Source organism: Scyliorhinus canicula, chromosome 8 (assembly GCF_902713615.1).
Source record: "Scyliorhinus canicula chromosome 8, sScyCan1.1, whole genome shotgun sequence".
Lineage (NCBI taxonomy): Eukaryota > Metazoa > Chordata > Chondrichthyes > Carcharhiniformes > Scyliorhinidae > Scyliorhinus > Scyliorhinus canicula.
The window spans coordinates 156,811,185-156,829,492 of NC_052153.1; positions in this window are offsets into that span (position 1 = coordinate 156,811,185).

The window sequence follows — 18,308 nt, forward strand, 5'->3', positions numbered from 1 at the left end:
GTAGGTAGTGCCCACTAATGAACCTTATGCAATTCCACATGTACTGTGTGAGTGAGATCATGTGATAGACCAATTGGGGTTAAATAAAATATATTTACTGGGATATATCATCTTAAATAACTATTTGAAAATGTATAGTTACATCAGGTTTTACACTTTCATCTGATGAGACCTATTAATGTCTAAATATTTGTGTTTAATGTCTAATTTTTTCATGTATTGAGCAGGATTTTGGGATTCTCAAGGCAGTTTGCACTGTATGTGAAAACCCACAGAATACTGTAGTGAGAACTGTATGTTATACTTGGCTGTAAGGCCTGCAGTTAGGGTCCAGCCACTAGGTGGCAACCTGGCACAATTGGAATTAATTTCAGAGTCGCAGAATCCTGTGGCTCATCGAGTCTGCACTGATACGTGAAAAACACCTGCCTACTACCTACCTAATCCCTTTTACCAGCACTCGGCTCATAGCACTGAATGTTATGCCTTGCCAAGTGCTCATCCAGGTACTATCTTGTGGTGAATGTATTCACCTAATGCATGTATGATACTGTAACCTATGACCTGGAAGTGGTGATACGAGCTGCTTCCAGGTACTGTACTGTAACTCCGGTGGGCTCCGCCTCTGGCTCCGCCCTCACCGGGGCCATATATAGTCCGGCCACCTGTGGGTGGCACTTATTTGTATAGCCGACTCTGGCTAGGCAATTTCATGATTAATAAAGCCTAATGTTCACTCGCTCTCTCTGCCTCTGGGTGACTTGAAGGTATATCATATCTAAAGGATGCGAGGATGTGAGGCAACCTGCCTCTACCCCCCTCCCAGGCAGTCCATTCCAGACCATCACCAACCTCTGGGAAAAAACATTTTCCCTGAAATCTCCCGTAAATGCCCTGCCCCTCACCTTGAATCAGTGTCCCCTCGTGACTGACCCTTCAACCAAGGGAAACAGCTGCTCCCTATCCACCCTGTCCATGCCCTTCATAATTATGGTAGCACAGTGGTTAGCACTGTTACCTCACAGCACCAGGGTACAGGGTTCAATTCCTGCCTGGGCCACTGTCTGTGTGGAGTTTGCATGTTTGCCCTGCGTCTGCGTGCATTTCTTCCTGGTGCCCCGGTTTCCTCCCACATGTCCCGAAAGGCATGCTTGTTAGGTGAATTGTACATTCTGAATTCCCCCTCAGTGTACCCGAACAGGCGCCGCAATGGTGACTAGGGGATTTTCACAGTAACTTCATTGTAGTGTTAATGTAAGCCTACTTGTGACAATAAAGATTATTATTATTATCTTGTACAGTCCGATCATTTCATCCCCAAGTTCTCTCTGCTCCATGATTCATCAAGACCATTGAGAAAGCATGATCCAGAAATAATAGGGGAGGTTTGTGTGGTTCCCTTTCCAAAGCAATACTCATGTCAAACATTCCCTTGGCAACATAACTCTGCAGCATAACTATAACTGCCTTTTGCAATGTTTCTAAAATGGCATTATTATATTTGACTGTCAGTAGCTGTTAAAATTTAAACAGATTTTGACTTGGATATATACAACAGCAACTTTTATTTTATAGTTAGTACCGTAAACTTAGTAAAACATCTGAAGGTTCTTCATAGGAGCATTAACAGATTGAGTTTGACATTGAGCCACAGGAAGGGATATTAGGAGTGTGGCCTGGTCAAAAAGGTAGCAGCTTCTTCAAAGGAGGAGAGAGAGAAGGTGGGACAGAGATCAAGGTTTTTAAAGACTTGCATTATACAGCACCTTTCACAACCTCAGGACACCCCAGACCATTTTCCAGTAAATGAACGATATTTTGAAGTATGGTAATTTTTGTAATGCAGAAAACGCGGCAATTAATTTGTGGACAGCAAGATCCCGAATAAATCGTTGTAAGAAAACCCTGTTCATTTGACTCCCTTTTTTGGTCCTCCCCTTTTGCCCTTTGTCGAACCCAAGGTGGCCAACCTACTGATGCTGATTGTAACACTGCAATGAAGTTACTGTAAAAAGCCCCTAGTCGCCACACTCCGGCACCTGTTTGGGTACACGGAGGGAGAATTCAAAATAAGGGGAAGTAGATTTAGCACTGAGTTTAGGAGGAACTTCTTCGCCCAAAGGGTTGTGAATCAATGGAATTCTCTTCCCAGTGAAGCAGTTGAGGCTCCTTCATTAAATGTTTTCAAGATAAAGATAGATAGCTTTTTGAAGAATAAAGGGATTAAGGGTTATGGTGTTCGGGCCGGAAAGTGGAGCTGAGTCCACAAAAGATCAGCCACAATCTCATTGAATGGTGGAGCAGGCTCAAGGGGCCAGATGGCCTACTCCTGCTCCTAGTTCTTATGTTCTTATGTTCTAATATTCAATTCACCTAACAACAAGTCTTTTGGGATTTGTGGGAGGAAACCAGCGCACCTGGAGGAAACCCACGCAGACACGGGAAGAATGTGCAGACTCCCGCACAGACAGTGATCCAAGCAGGAATCGAACCTGGGACCTTAGCACTGTGAAGCAACAATACCAACCACTAAGAACAATATTTGACATGATTCACAAACTTTATTTGGCCATCTTAGCTCTGCATCATTCTCCCCACCCTCATCCCCAAGGCAATTGCCTGAACGTGTCATCCGACCTTTGTGACCCCCTTATGGTTTGCAGAACAGACTAAATGGTATATAAGATCTGAACTTGCATAACATTCAAACCAAAAATATGTACATGATTTTTTTTCTGGCCGTACCCTGAATATAATTTCCTGTTTGATTCTTTCAACTTCAAGCAATGAAATATTATTCCCTACTTTCAAACGCAAGATCAAAGGAAATCACTTCTTAAATCACTGAACACAAAAGAGTCCAATATGCTTCATGTTTCAAATTCCTTTAATATTATTCAAGTCTAACTGTGGGTGTGGGTTTCGCATCTTGATCAACTCCATTGGGTCACAGTTTTGCTTTTCCAATACAATAATCACAAATTATTTCTAAACCACCAATTAGTTTCCATCACTGAGCTCCTCCCCCAAATGGAACTGAGCATTCGATAAAACCCTCACATCTTTTGGAAGGGTTGCTCTGGCATCCTGTCACCTCACACTCTGCTCCTGGATATGCAAGTGTCAGCTTCCATTCAGGGGCCCTTGGACTGCAAGCTGTCAGCCTGGTGTCAGGAACTCTGGAGTTTCTACACCTTGGTCCAGCTGCCTCACCCGTCCTGACTACCATCTGAGCCTCACCTCAATGTCGAGCTGCTCGTTGCTGTTCCAACCTCGATATCTTCTTGATCTGGAACTGGATTTAGCTCAGACTCTGGATTCTGCATCACAAAACTAGTGATGCTGATATCTCATGACATATGACGTATTTATGTCATGTTCTGCTCCTTCAGGTGGCCCACGCAGTAACCGTTTATCCAGTCTAGAAAGTAACAGTATATCACTTTGGAAGAATGGCCAGGATTCTCCGGTCACGTCCATGGAGGGACCCATTGCGGGCGAGAACAGCACCGGAAAATCCAAGCTGCAGAGAAGGTTGATTTTAGCCACTAGTTTTGTCCATCTTGCCTGAAGACTCTCAGCTAGCCAATAATTCATCACCTGGCATCACATCTGGCCCTGGCACCCCTTCTGTGATCTGGGTATAACTCTGATTCACCGTTCTTTTCAAACTCCTTGATCATCAGTGATATCCCTGATCTCTGGCATCTTTCTACATAGTTTGCACCCAGGCAGCAATGTCGTGCTTTGTGGAGTTACTCTGTACACCACTACATGTTCCACCTCTGGTGGCCATTTTGGTGTCACTCTGTGGTGGTGATTCCTGGTAACATGTATGTAATCAGCAAACATCTGTGAGATAAACTGTGGCCCACTAGGCACAAGGTACTCAAAACAGACTGTTTCCCAAATATCTCAATCACTGTTTGTTGTGCTGTTGTAGACTTTATCGCAACTTATTCATAGTCACGATTGTAATATTCAATAACAAACAGAACTGATTGCACTGACCGGAAATGCACCTAATCTTCCCTTCATGCAGCTGTTGTGAATTGGTTCAGATGGTCGGATTTGCGAATGGCTTTGAGTGCATGACAGGATGCAATGAATTTTTCTGCATCCTTCTCCAATCCAGGTCACCAAACCTTGGTTCTTAGTTTCTCCTCCATGGTGACCACTCCCAAATGATCTTCATCAGCCAATTCAATGTTTTAATTGCCTTGACAAGTCAGCTGACTCCGAGCACAGGTTTTCCGCTCGTGCACATTTCATCTCTCACAGCAACATAGGATTCTTTTGGATACTTTTCCCACTTTCCTGTTTGGATCCTCTGCCTGATGTCTTCTAATTCTTGATCTTTGCTTGGCTCTCTTTAGCAGCCACATTGTCATTGCTCTGGGTGTTCAGCGTACAACTACAAATTGCACAAATGATTCAGCCTCCTTCCCCAGCTGGATCCACTCATCTTGTTCACCTTCAGTGATCCTGAGAGTGAATCTGCAATGTGAACAACCTTGTCCTTGTATTGCTGAAGGCAGTCTCGATCTTTTGATCTTAGTGCATGATTTTGACTGGGGAAAGTATATCACTTCCAGCGGTTTATGCTCTGTTGGCAACTCAAACTCAAAGCCAAACAGATATACAAGAAACCTATCACATGTCCAGATCAGCCCCAAGGCTGCTTTCTCTATCTGCAAATATCACCTTTCCACATCAGTAAGCAGTGACACTTGGTCCTCCGGCATGTGTCTATGCTAGCACTGTTCCTAGTCCCAAAGGGCATCCACAATGACCTTCGTTGGTGCTCACTCATGATTGTCCTATCCAAGACTTTGAGCTTTCTCAGAATGCTCAGAATGGCTTATTCTGCTCTTGGTCAGTCATAAAACATTCACCCTTCCTCATTAATCTCCCCAATGGTGATATGTTAGGCAGGTTGGTTCAACGTTGACTGCAACTGGATGCAGGGAAGCTAGAAACAAACGTCTGACACCGGAGATGATCCAACACTGTTTTATTTAACTATGAACTGCTGTACATGTTCAGCTGTGGGTTGACACTCTACTAATCCTACTGATGACCCCTTACTGGCTCGACCAAACTTACTAGCTATCACATGGCAGTAGTGCCCACTAACTTGTGCACTCTGACTGTCTCAGTATCTGGGTCCCGAGAGAACGGGAGCCTTAATGCCCTGTGGGCTTCATAGTGGTGGTGTCCTGTCTGGTGATTGGTTATTCTGTGTTGTGTGTTCATTGGTCATCCTGTGTGTCAATCACTGCCTGTCTGCATCTCATTATATACATGCGTGGATATTATGACATCTACCCTTTTTTAAAAAATAAGTTTTGGAACGTGAAGGTATATACATGCCTGACTATGTACAAGTGGTGAGTTAACGAACATATGAACATGGGAAGGTGTCTATCGTGCAGAGGCAGAGCAAACTGAACAAAATTTACAAAAGTAAAGTCTATAGATTCAGTCTTTGAGGCTGGCGACGAATTCTGGTCGATCGGCGCAGAGGTGGAGCAGGAGACGCCGGCACTTGGACAGGCGGGATTTCTGGCATTGCGACGGTATCGTGGACAGATGGGATCGCTGACAGATCAGTGGCCTCGTAACAGGAGACGTCTGAGGAGGCATGATAACCGGTGGAGCAATGTGGTTAGGCGGTGGGCGGGGAACTCTCCGCAGCGCCCTCCTGTTGCACCGGAGAATGGAGCCGTCAGCTATTTGAACAATGAAAGACCTTGGGGCGGCCTTCCTGATAACAACAGCTGGGGCCGACCAACCTCCCTCAGGCAACTGGACGCGAACAACACCTTCGGGAGCCAGCGCAGGCAGATCCATGGCATAAGCATCATACGTGATCTTCTGCTGGTCCCTGGACCGATGCACTTTTTGCAGCACCATGAGGTGGTCAAGGTCTGGAATATGGATGGCTGGAACAGTCGTCCTCAGCTTGCGGTTCATGAGCATCTGCGCCGGAGACAAACCAGTCGACAGAGGGGCTGTCCTGTAGGCCAACAGCGCCAAGTTGAAATCGGAGGCTGAGTCTACAGCTTTGCACAACAACCGCTTGACGATATGGACCCCTTTCTCAACTTTCCCATTAGGTTGTGGGTCATGTGGACTAGATGTCACATGACGAAAGTTTAACTGATTGGACCATTATTGGACATTACCATGTGTGGAATCCCATGCCTCGAAAATATTTCCTTACAAGCCTTTATTACAGATAAAGACATAATATCCGGAAGTTTCATAGCCTCAGGAAAATTTGAGTAGTAGTCTATGATGAGACATAGGCACGACCTGTAGCATGAAATACATCGATGCCTACTTTTGTCCACGGTGACGTAGTTAACTCATGTTGCTGAAGTGTCTCTTTACACTGTGCCGGTTGATGTTTCTGACAGGTGTCACATATCATGATCATGTCAGTTATTTCTTTGTTATTGCCAGGCCAGTAAACTGTCTGTCGTGCTGTCCTCTTACATTTCTCAATTCCGAGATGTCCCTCGTGAATCTTGTGTAGCATCTCTGAGCATAGACTCAATGGAATGACAATTTGGTCACTACATAACTATAGTCCATCAACTACTGTTAACTGACGGGCAGCACGGCGGTGCAGTGGTTAGCACTGGGACTGCGGCGCTGGGGACCCGGGTTCGACTCCCGGCCCTGGGTCACTGTCCATGTGGAGTTTGTACATTCTCCCCGTGTTTGAGTGGGTTTCACCCCCATAACCCAAAGATGTGCTGGTTGGGTGGATTGGCCACACTAAATTGCTCCATAATTGGAAAAAAATAATTGGGTTCTCTAAATTAAAAAAAAAATACTGTTAACTGTCTGTATGTTCTGATATTGCGGACATTGTCCCTTTGGCCGACCATGCTGTAGACGGTGCATCACTCTTAGCAAAGTTTCTTTTTGTGTTTCTTGACAAATTTGTTGTAGTTTCTCATCAGATACCGAAAGATTCTCCGTACATAACTGCGTTTCAGCTTCGATGTCTCCATATACTCTGGTGGTGAACTTTCAGTGTCAAGTGATCTCCATAATGTATCCATTATGATGAGTTCCTTTCCTGGAGTGTATACCAAAGTGAAGTCATACATCCTTAACTTCATCATTATGCGTTGTAGGCGAGGAGGCATGTCATTCAGATTTGTATCTATTATGTGAACTAACGGTCTGTGATCCGCTTCCATTCTCAATGTAGGAAGCCTATATACATAGTTGGGAAATTTCATTATTCCTGCGATCAGTCTGAGACATTCTTTTCCGATCTTGCATGTCTGCACGCTGTTGCGGTCATAGTCCTGGATGCATATGCAACTGGAACCCAATCTGATTGATCATTTTGTTGAAGAAGAACTGCGCCTATCCCGTCTTGACTGGCGTCAGTGGAAATTTTGGTAGTTCTAGTTGGGTCAAAAAAAGTAAGAATTGGAGCTGTCATCAGTTGATGTTTGAGATCCACCCACTCATCTTGGTGACATTGTGTCCATTCGAATTCAGTGGTCTTCCTTATCAAATTGCGTAAAGGTGACGTCTTCATCAACAGGTTCGATATAAACTTGCCCAAGAAGTTTACGAAGCCCAGAAATCCTAACACAGCTTTTTTATCCTGTGGCTGTTTCATGTTCTGGATCGCAGAAATTTTGGCATCATCTGGTCTTACACCTTGAGCTGATGTTGTATCTCCCAAGAAGTTTAAAGATGTTTGAGCAAACGTGCACTTTGAGTGGTTTAGTTTCAATCCATACTGATGGATTCTTTGAAACACCTTTTACAAACGAACAATGTGGTCTTCTTCTGTTGTTGACCACATTATTATGTCATTGACATGGACTCTTACACCATTGATACCCTCAGTCATCTGCTCAATTATTCTGTGGAAAATTTCTGAAGCAGAGATGATCCCAAAAGGCATGTGGTTAAAGCAGAAGCGTCCAAATGGAGTATTGAATGTGCAGAGCAATTTATTTCAATCATCAAGCTGCATTCTGCCAGAATCCCTGCGAACCGTCGAGTTTAGTGAAAATGCAAGCATTCACCATCTCGCATGTGATCTCTTCACCTAGGGATAGGGTAATGTTCCCTATGAATATCTTTGTTCAGATCCTTTGGAAAAATGCAGATTCTGATATCTCCAGATGGTTTCTTAACACATACTAGAGAACTGACCCAGTCAGTCGGCTACGTGACTCTGGAGATGATTCCTTGTGACTGTAGCCTTTCTAGCTCTAATTTCAGCCTCTCAGACAAAGGAGCTGGAACCCTCCTAGGCGGATGAATTACAGGTTTTGCATCTTTTTTCAGCAAAATCTTATATTGGTAAGGTAAAGTACCCATACTTCTAAATACGAGAGGGTATTCATGAAGTATCTGCTGGATCTCATCTTCCATATGTGATGTATCCTGAGTATTCATAAAAATTCTCTGAACAAGCCATAAGTCTTTGCACGCCTGAGCACCTAATCAGAGAAGATTTCTGATTATCCATGATCTCAAACCGTAGTGTCTTCTTGACCTTCTTATTTGCTAACTTTAAATGACTCGGTCCTTTTGAAGCAATCTGGTTGCCTTTGTAGTCTTTCAGCCTATGTGCAGCAGCTATCATCTCATGTTCCCCTGGAATTGAGTCAAGATCTTTGCTTGTCAGTAAGTTGGCCGAAGCCCCAGTGTCAAGCTGGTAAAGGATTGGAAAAATGTTGACTTACACTGTTGAGGTCCATTCACTGTTGGAGTTGACCATGTTGAGGAGCATTGGCTGTTTCTTGAAGTTCCTCAGTCTTGTCAATAATTCCTACGAAGAAAGAGTTCTCTAAGGAAAAATGATCCTCTTCGGTTGAAAAATTTTGTTCACATTTGTTATTCTCCATTGTATCTATACTGCGAAATTTGATGTTCTTTTGTCTTGGTGTCGGAGATTGATATCGCGCTGTAGATCTGCACTGGGAGGCATAGTGATTGAGTTTGGAACATTGAGTTTGGTAGGTCTAACATAGAAGGAAAATATATTGTAAATGGTAAAACTCTTAGGAATATAGAAAGTCAGAGAGATCTGGCCGTGCAGGTTCAGGGATCTTTGAACATGGCAACACAAGTGGACAAGGTCATCAAGAAAGCATAAGGATTGCTTGCCTTCATTGGACGGGGCATTGAGTATAAAAACTGGCAAGTCATGCTACAGTTGTATAGAAGCTTGGTAAGGTCACACTTGGAATATTGCGCACATTTCTGGTCGCCACACTACCAGAAGGATGTGGAGGCTTTGGAGAGGGTGCAGAGGAGGTTTACCAGGATGTTGCCTGGTCTGGAGGGTGTTAGCTATGTGGAGAGGCTGAATAGACTCGGACTGTTTTAATTAGAAAGATGGAGATTGAGGGGTGACCTGATAGAGGTCTACAAGATTATGAGGGGCATGGATAGTGGATGGGTTGGCACTCTTTCCCAGGGTGGAGGGGTCAGTCACCAGGGAGCATAGGTTTAAGGTCCGTGGGGCAAAGTTTAGAGATGTGCAAGGTAGGCTTTTTACGCAGAAAGTGGTGAGTGCCTGGAGCGCGTTACCAGGGGAGGTTGTGGAAGCAGATACATTAACTGCGTTCAACAGGGATCTTGACAAACACATGGATAGGATGGGTATAGAGGATATGGCACAAGGAGGGGCTGAGGGTTTTGGCAAAGGTTGATATCATGACTGGTACAGGCTTGAAGTGCCAAAGAGCCTGTTCCTGTGCTGTATTGTTCTTTGTTCTTTGTATTTCAGACATCTTTTCCCCTGAGCAGGGCATTGCCCCTTGAGGTGAGCGTTACCACATCGGTAGCACATCATGACGTCATCTCTCTGACACATGAGACATGTTCGCGCATGCGCAGACTTGTTTTCTTGAGTCTCGCATTATCGAGCGACGTGTGCATGGAGTGTGCTGGAGTGTGTGTGCGCAAGGTAGCTGCTGTCCAATGCCATTTTAGCATTCTCGACCTCGTGGTTGACTTTCAGGCCCTTTTCATGGTGATAAAATTCTAGACATTGATTTTTGCTTTGTTGGATTTGGATTTTGTTTATTGTCACGTGTACCGAGGTACAGTGAAAAGTAGTTTTCTGCGAGCAGCTCAACAGATCATAAGTACCTGGAAAGAAAATAAAATAAAAGAAAATACATAATCGGGCAACACAAGGTACACAATATAAATACATAAACACTGGCATTGGGTGAAGCATACAGGAGTGTAGTGTTAATGAGGTCAGTCCATGAGAGGGTCCGTGAGATATAGATTTCTCAATCGCAACTTTTAGCATTAAATCGTGTTACCTTAATAATGCTTCCCTTAAACCTTCATCACATAGTCCATATACAATCTGATCCCATATCAGCAAATCATGCAAATCTGCAAAGTTACATGTCTGTGCTAGCAACTTTAAGTCGGTTACAAAGATTGTGATCGGCTCGCCATGTTTCTGCAACCCTTTGTGAAATCTAGATCTTCCCAAGATCTCATTTGTCTGCATTTTGCAGTGGTCATCAAATTTTGTGATTGTCACATTAAATTTGCTATTGTCCTCCCCTTCAGAGTAAATGAAAGAGTTGTACATTTCAATAGCCTGCCGTTCTGCCATGGATAAAAGCAGTTCTATTTTTCTAGCTTCAGAAGCAGTGGTCAAATCATGTGCCTCAAGATAAATTTGGAATTGTTGTTTGAAAAGTTTCCAATTAGAGTTAAGATTACCGGTAGTTTTTTAGTTGACGTGGAGCTTTAACGTTGTCCATCGAGTCGATTGTTGTTCGAGGATCTGAATGCTGCGAAGCCTTCCAAAGTTGAATAGTCAGTGCAAAGTTTGTTTTCTTGCTAATTCTTATCAAATCTATCTAGTAAGCTTTCTTGAAGTCAATTCCCTGGTACCATGTTATATTACTTGGCGTAATATATGTTACTCAACAGCTTTTCCCCCACAGCTACTAGACTCCTCAATGACTCTCCCTCAGACTGGTCTGCTCCCTGCAAGAACACTATTGCCGACACCCTATGCAGCTCTTGCTCATGTACTTGCTTTGTTTGTTGAGGTACTATTTGTCGATGTACTCTGTTGATTATTTTTTTGTCCACTATGTACGTACTGTGTGTTCCCTTGGCTGCAGAAAAATACTTTTCACTGTACTTCAGTACATGTGACAATAAATATCAATCAATCAATCATTGTAAATCAGCAACCTTGCCTCCTAAATCAAGTCTTTTCTGTGTTTCTATAACGGAATAGACTCGATGGGCCGAGTGGCCTAATTCTGCTCCTATGTCTTCTGGTCTTCTGGAATTAGGCGATTGAGTTGGTCTCCTGCTCTTTCAGATTGTTACATGAGGACTTTTACCTTCAACTGACAGGGCAGACGGGGCCTCAGTTTAACACCCCATCCAAAATGATCCTAATGAATGGTGAAGCAGGCTCGAAGGGCCAAATGGCCTTGTTCTGCTCCACAGCAGCACAGCAGGTAGCACTGTTGCTTCACAGCGCCAGGGTCCCAGGTTCAATTCCCAGCTTGGGTCACTGTCAGTGAGGTGTCTGCACATTCCCCCTGTGCCTGCGTGGGTTTTCTCCGGGGCCTCCGGTTTCCTCCCACAAGCCCCGAAAGACGTGCTGTTATGTAATTTGGACATTCTGAATTCCCCTTCATTGTACCCAAACAGGTGCCAGAGTGTGGCGACCGGGGGCTTTTCACAGTAACATAATTGCAGTGTTAATGTAAGCCTACTTGTGACAATAAAGATTACTTTACTTTACTTTTCTATGTTTCTAAGTCCCACTCCAGTGACTTGAGGACAAAATCCAGTCCGATACTTTAATGCAACAGTGTTTCATAGACAGAGGTACTGGACTGGTTTCCAGATGACCCGTTATCATAGCTCTATCTGCCCTCTCATACAAAACAAAGGGAAGACTTACATTTATATAGTGCTTTGCACAAGCAGTGACCATGGCTAAGTGCTTCACAGCTAATAAAGTACTTTTTAACATATCGTGGCATTGGCCAAGGATTCTCCCATGCCACCGCAGCGAGTGACCCCGCGATGGATGCCGAGTCATTCAAATCATTATTGACGTCAGCAGGACTGGAAGATCCCTCCAGCGTGTGGGGCTGGAAAACCCCACTCGCAGGAAATGTATCAGCTAATTTGTACACAGCAAACTCCCACAACAGCAATCTGATAATGACCAGATTATCTGTATTTGAGATGTTGATTGAGGGATGTATAGGACACCAGGGCTCTTCTTCCAAATTGTTACATGAGGGCTTTTACCTTCAACTGACAGGGCAAACAGGGCCTCAGTTTAACATCCCATCCAAAATGACTGTGCAACCATTCCTCAGCACTGTGTTACAGCGGCGGCCAGGTTTCTGAACTCCCAAGGTTGGATTCTCCCCCAGCGGGATTCTCTATTACCGGTAGTGCACCCACATCTGTGGGTTTCCGGTGGCATGGGGTGGCCACAATGGGAAATCCCATTGGCAGCTGGCAGGAACAGAGATTCCCGCTGCCGGTGAGGGCGCGCTGCCCAGGAAATGCAGCTGCTGGACCAGAGAATTGCGCCCCTAACCTTCTGACTCAAAGGTGATGGCGTTAACTGACACTATATTGTAAGTAAACCACAAAAACAATTCTGCTGCAGACAAGAGCCAAAATGTTTTGATTTAACTATTCTGGTTGATTTAGAGTTGATTGCAGGAGATCTGGTTGGTTGTGGGCAGCACAGTAGTTAGCACTGTGGCTTCAGAGCGCCAGGGTACAAGGTTCGATTCACCGCTGGGTCACTGTCTGTACGGAGTCTGCACATTTTCCCCGTGTCTGCGTGGGTTTCCTCCAGGTACTCCGGTTTCCTCCCACAGTCTAAAGACGTTCACGTTAGGTTGATTGCCCACGATAAATTACCCTTAGTGTCCAAAAAGGTTAGGATGGTTTAGGGAGATAGGGTGGAAGTGAGGGCTTAAGTGGGTCGGTGCAGACTCAATGGGCCAAATGGCCTCCTTCTGCACTGTATGTTCTATGTTCTATCTGTTTCAACATTGTGTGTTAAAGTCAGTATTTAGGAATTCTCAGAAATTTATAGAACCAGGGAACATGGCAACTTTCCTAAAAAATTCTTTAGTTTGGAGATATACACTGCTGACTTTCTGAAAACAGTCAAAGGAATGGGCTCTGTGAAATCTTTGTATTTCATGGTTCATCAGAGGTTTTGTTCCACAAGTAACCAACACAATCTGCAAACATTTCACAACGTTTAAAGAATTTATTCATTCAAATAACATGGGTGTTGCTGATGCGGTCAGCGGTTATTGCCCACCCCAATTTCCCTTGAGAAGCAGTTTATAAACTGCTGCATGGTGTATGGTGCAACTATTTTCACAGTATTGTTCAGTGGGGCCTTCCAGGACTTTATCCCAGCAACACTGAAGGAACTACAATGTATTTCCAAGTCAGGGTGCCCTGTGACTTGGAGGGGACGTTGGATGTTGCGGTGGTCCCATGCACCTTCTGCCGTGGTCGTTCCATGTGGTGGAAGTTGCGGGTTTGGAGGATTCTATTGAATAAACCTTGGTGAACTGCTGCAGTGCACCTTATGAATGGCACATTCTGCAGCTACTTTACAGAAATGATGGAGGGTGGGACTGGGTGGAATTTTACCCACACTCAGAGTGTCAGGTTCTGGCTGAAACCTGACATGTCGCTCTCCAGCTGCACAGCCCAGTTTTTAGTCCAGATTTTCAGCTACTCTGAGAAAAGAATTCAGCGACCGTAGTTTACACCGTCACTGTGGGGGGTGTCGCGTGGGGGGGGGGGGGGTGCTGATTAAGCGAGCCATGTTGGCTCCGCAGAGATAGGGGTGCCCTTTAAAATGGCACCATAATCAGCACAGGGGAACCCCCTCTCCCCAGCACCCGCCCTCCATCCCCTCCCCCCTTCATGTTCACAGGACCCCATCATGAGCTCCAACCCACACATCCCACCACCATTGGCATCTGAACCTCCTCGGCTCCTCCCCTCCATTCCACCACCATCATTGGGATTCATACTCCCCCACCCCATCCACAGTAGGTGCTAGGGTTCTCATTCACTCCCTCTCCCCACACCCATCAGCATTGAGGTTCTTACCTCCTCCATCACCAACATCAGCATCAGGGCTCTCACCACCTTCCCACAAGTATCGGCATCACCCCCCCCCCCCCCCCCCCCCCCCCCAGCCCCCAAGCCCAGGTTGGCAGTGACATGGTACCCAGGTGCCAGACTGGTACTGCCAAGGGTAAGGGTCTAGGGGCCATGCCCATCAAAGTGTGGGTGAAGGGGGTATGAAGGGGCCATAGGAAGGTGGGGGGGGGGGTGGGGGTGGGGTGGGGGGGGGGGGGGGGGTGGGTGAAGGTGGTGTCCTGAAAGCGGCGGGTCCTGAAAGGGGTGGAGATCAGGGTAGCCTTTCAAAGTGGCTCCCCAATCTGTAAGGAGCTGGTCCTGCTGGTGGGATCGGCTCCCTAGTGCTGTAAAAATGTCAAAGTATGGCCTCGACGGGGAGAAACTCCTAAAGGCCAAACAAAATGGACAAGTACCTTTGAATAGCCGTGTTCATCTCGGCATTGCAGCCGTTGCAAAACACACCGCCAAACATGGCCCAGATTGCACTTTGAGATGTTCCCAGTAAATTGCACCCAATATATTTACATATTTGACATCAACCCTTTCTGCTATAACGTTTGTTTTAAAGAATCTTAAAAAAAGATTAGGGGCGCGATTTACCAGCTACATCCCACCGAAGTCGGAGAGGGACACAGCCGGTATATCATGCGAAATGCCTTCTCCGGGATTCCTGACGGTCTTTATGCCTCACGAGATCTAACCAGATCCCTCAAGGTGTTACGATCAGAATCCTGCTCACAATCGCGGGACCCAGTCTCGCACAGTGAAGTGGGTTTAAGAGCCCACTTAACCGCGCTCACGCCAGATCTAACTGACTCCCAGCATCTAACGGCCTCCCCAGGGAGACCCCAACCAGATGCCAATAGACATTGGTCCACATAAATGTGAACCATGTGTAATGGCATCTGGGGGTCTACCAGGCCATGGAGGCCCAAGGGTGGTCAGCGAATGGGCAGGGTGGCACCTTGGCTCACCCCCTGGCTCCAGGGCAACTTTGTCCTGCTAGGTTGGCAGGAGCACTGACTGGGTGCCATGGTGCCAGTACCAAGGTGCCCAGGTGGCAGGGTGGCACTGCTGAGGGTCAGGGCCAGAGGAGGGCTATGCCCATGAAAGGAGGGATGAGGGGGCATGAAGGGTGGTGGGGTGAAGGGTGGGTATGAAGGGGCCTCTGGAAGGTGGGGGAGGTGGGAGAAAAGTGATGGCCCTGAAAGGGAGAGGCCATAAACGGGGTATGGGAAGGTCTGAAAATGGGGTGGGGGCCTCAGTGACTCCTGTGTGTGTGTGGGGGGGAGGGGCGGGGGGGGGGCTCAAGTTCACTTAGAGATCGGTGCACCCATTCAAAATAGTGGCCCAATCTCTGAGGTGACAGTCTGGCCAGTGAGTTCAGCTCCCCAGTGATGAAAATAATTCGACGTGTGGGCTTGACCGAGGAGAAACTCCCTGGGGCTCAAAAATGTTTCCTTTTAATCTCACCCCGGTCATAAACTCAAGATTGAATATTTTAATGACAAGAACATTTCTCAAAGTATGATTCGAAGTATGAACTTTGAAAACCAGTTTTACAGCAACTCAAGTGACTGGAAGTCAGACTTGACCGAGAGTAACCCCTGAGCACATATAGGTCAGTGTCCCCTAGTTGGCACCAAATCCAGAGACAGTTTTTGTTATTTTTGAAACAAAGAAACCTTGAATCTGTGCACAAGAAAAACATTTGATGACCAATGAACTGGCAGACTTCAGAAACCACTCGATTAAAGGAAATAATTAGAAGTTTATTGTATCACTGGAGCCCATTGATTTAATTTGGCAGACATGTACAATTCCAGATAAACAGGCTAGATTAAAAACACTTTTACAAATATAATGATCAGAACTTTATTAACAAGACCTCATTGAGATCTCAACACATTTTCATGCAAAGTTCATTAACTATCAAAATTGGGTTTGATTTGCAATTAAGTAGTTATCAACATTCAATTGGGATGTTATGGAAAATGTACCATTTTTAACGTGAAAGTTGTTACCGCCTGGTTGTTCATATGTATTTGGCGTCAATATTATGCAAATGTTCTTGTGGTTCCTTGTTTTGTTACCTCTCTTGTTTTTCCTTCCCACAATTTTCTCCGCCAACGTGGTGACACATGATGGATACAGTTCAGTGGTACTCACAATCTTCTTGTGTGAGTCATGAGAGTGTCACTGGGTTATTGAACCCATTGGGCACTGTGCACAAATCACCACTGATCCTGCTCCTGTCATCGGAAGAAAGAACTGGAGGAGGCCAATCTGCCTCTCAATTGTGTTCTGTCATTCATTAAGTTCATGGTCCATCAGTGTGCCTTTGATCCGTTTCCTTTTGTTACCAATTTGGCAAAAGACCGACCAATTTAAAATGACCTGCTTTGCAGCAAGGATATTGCAAAGGTAAGATCAGGGGCGAAATTCTCCCCTACCCGGCGGGGCGGGGGGTCCCGGCGTAGCGGAGTGGCGCCAAACACTCCGGCGTCGGGCCTCCCCAAAGTTGCGTAATTCTCCGCACCTTTAGGGGCTAGGCCCGTACAGGAGTGGCTCCCGCTCCGCCGACTGGCGCCAACAACCTTTGGCGCTACGCCGGCCGGCGTCGGGGCTGGCCGAAAGGCCTTTGCCGGTCCGCGCATGCGCCGGTGCATCAGCAGCGGCTGACGTCACCACTGGTGCATGCGCGGTGGAGGGGGTCTCTTCCTGGTGAAGGCCGTGGCAGCGGCGGAAGAAAAAGTGTGCTCCCACGGCCCCAGGCCCGCCCACTGATTGGTGGGCCGCGATCGCGGGCCAGGCCACCGTGGGGGCACCCCCCGGGGTCCGATTGGCCCACGCCACCCTCCAGGACCCCGGGGGCCCGCTTACGCCGCCAATCCCGCCGGCACAGAGGTGGTTTAAACCACGTCGGCGGGATTGGCCTGTCAGCGGCGGGACTTCGGCCCATCGCGGGCCGGAGAATTGCTGTGGGGGGCCCGCCGATTGGCGCGGGGACCACGGCGGGGGCGGAATTTACGCCGGTCCCGGGCGATTCCCCGACCCTGTTGGGAGTCGGAGAATTTCGCCCCAGAATTGGGATAGAACATAGAACAGTACAGCACAGAACAGGCCCTTTGGCCCTCGATGTTGTGCCGAGCAATGATCACCCTACTCAAACCCACGTATCCACCCTATACCCGTAACCCAACAACCCCCCTTAACCTTAATTTTTAGGACACTACGGGCAATTTTAGCGTGGCCAATCCACCTAACCCGCACATCTTTGGACTGTGGGAGGAAACCGGAGCACCCGGAGGAAACCCATGCACACACGGGGAGGACGTGCAGACTCCACACAGACAGTGACCCAGCCGGGAATCGAACCTGGGACCCTGGAGCTGTGAAGCATTTATGCTAACCACCGTGCTACCGTGCTGCCCAATGAAGATCATCATAAACTTATTGAATAGAGTTTCATCTATTGATTTGACACTTTACTGTTAACCAGACTCAACATAACAGTGCAATGGCTGAATTCTCCATTCCTGAGACTTGATTACGGCGGGCAGGATTTGTGGAGTTCCATGGCAGCAAAATTGGCACCGCACCTGGACTAATTGAACTACTATTAAGGGGCTAGCACCAGTGTCACAGGGAACACAATCGATTCCAATGAGAAACGGTGCTGGATTCGTCAGATTGGCGAATGCCTCTCAGGATACTGACAAGCTGCAGTTGCCTGTACATACTCCACCCCACACATACACCATCCCAGCCAACAAGGTGACAGCAAGACGCACGGTGCCAAGGTTCACAGTCACTGAACTCAAGACCCTCCTGGATGCTGTGCAGGAGAGGCAGGCCACCCTATACCCTGGCCTGGGAAGGGGCTGCCAGACACTACCGTTCGCTGTGTCCAGGCGCAGGAGGCAGGGGCAGTCAGTGCTACCACCAACACCGTCCAGACCAGCCTGCAGTGCAGGAAAAAACTGCACAACAACCTCAGGGTCAGTAGGCAGCACTGTGCTCCCGGCACCGATTCCCGTCCCAAATAACCTGTAACCCCACCCACCAGGAGTGCGGCCGAACCCCCAACCTGCAACAGGTGCCAGCACCCATAC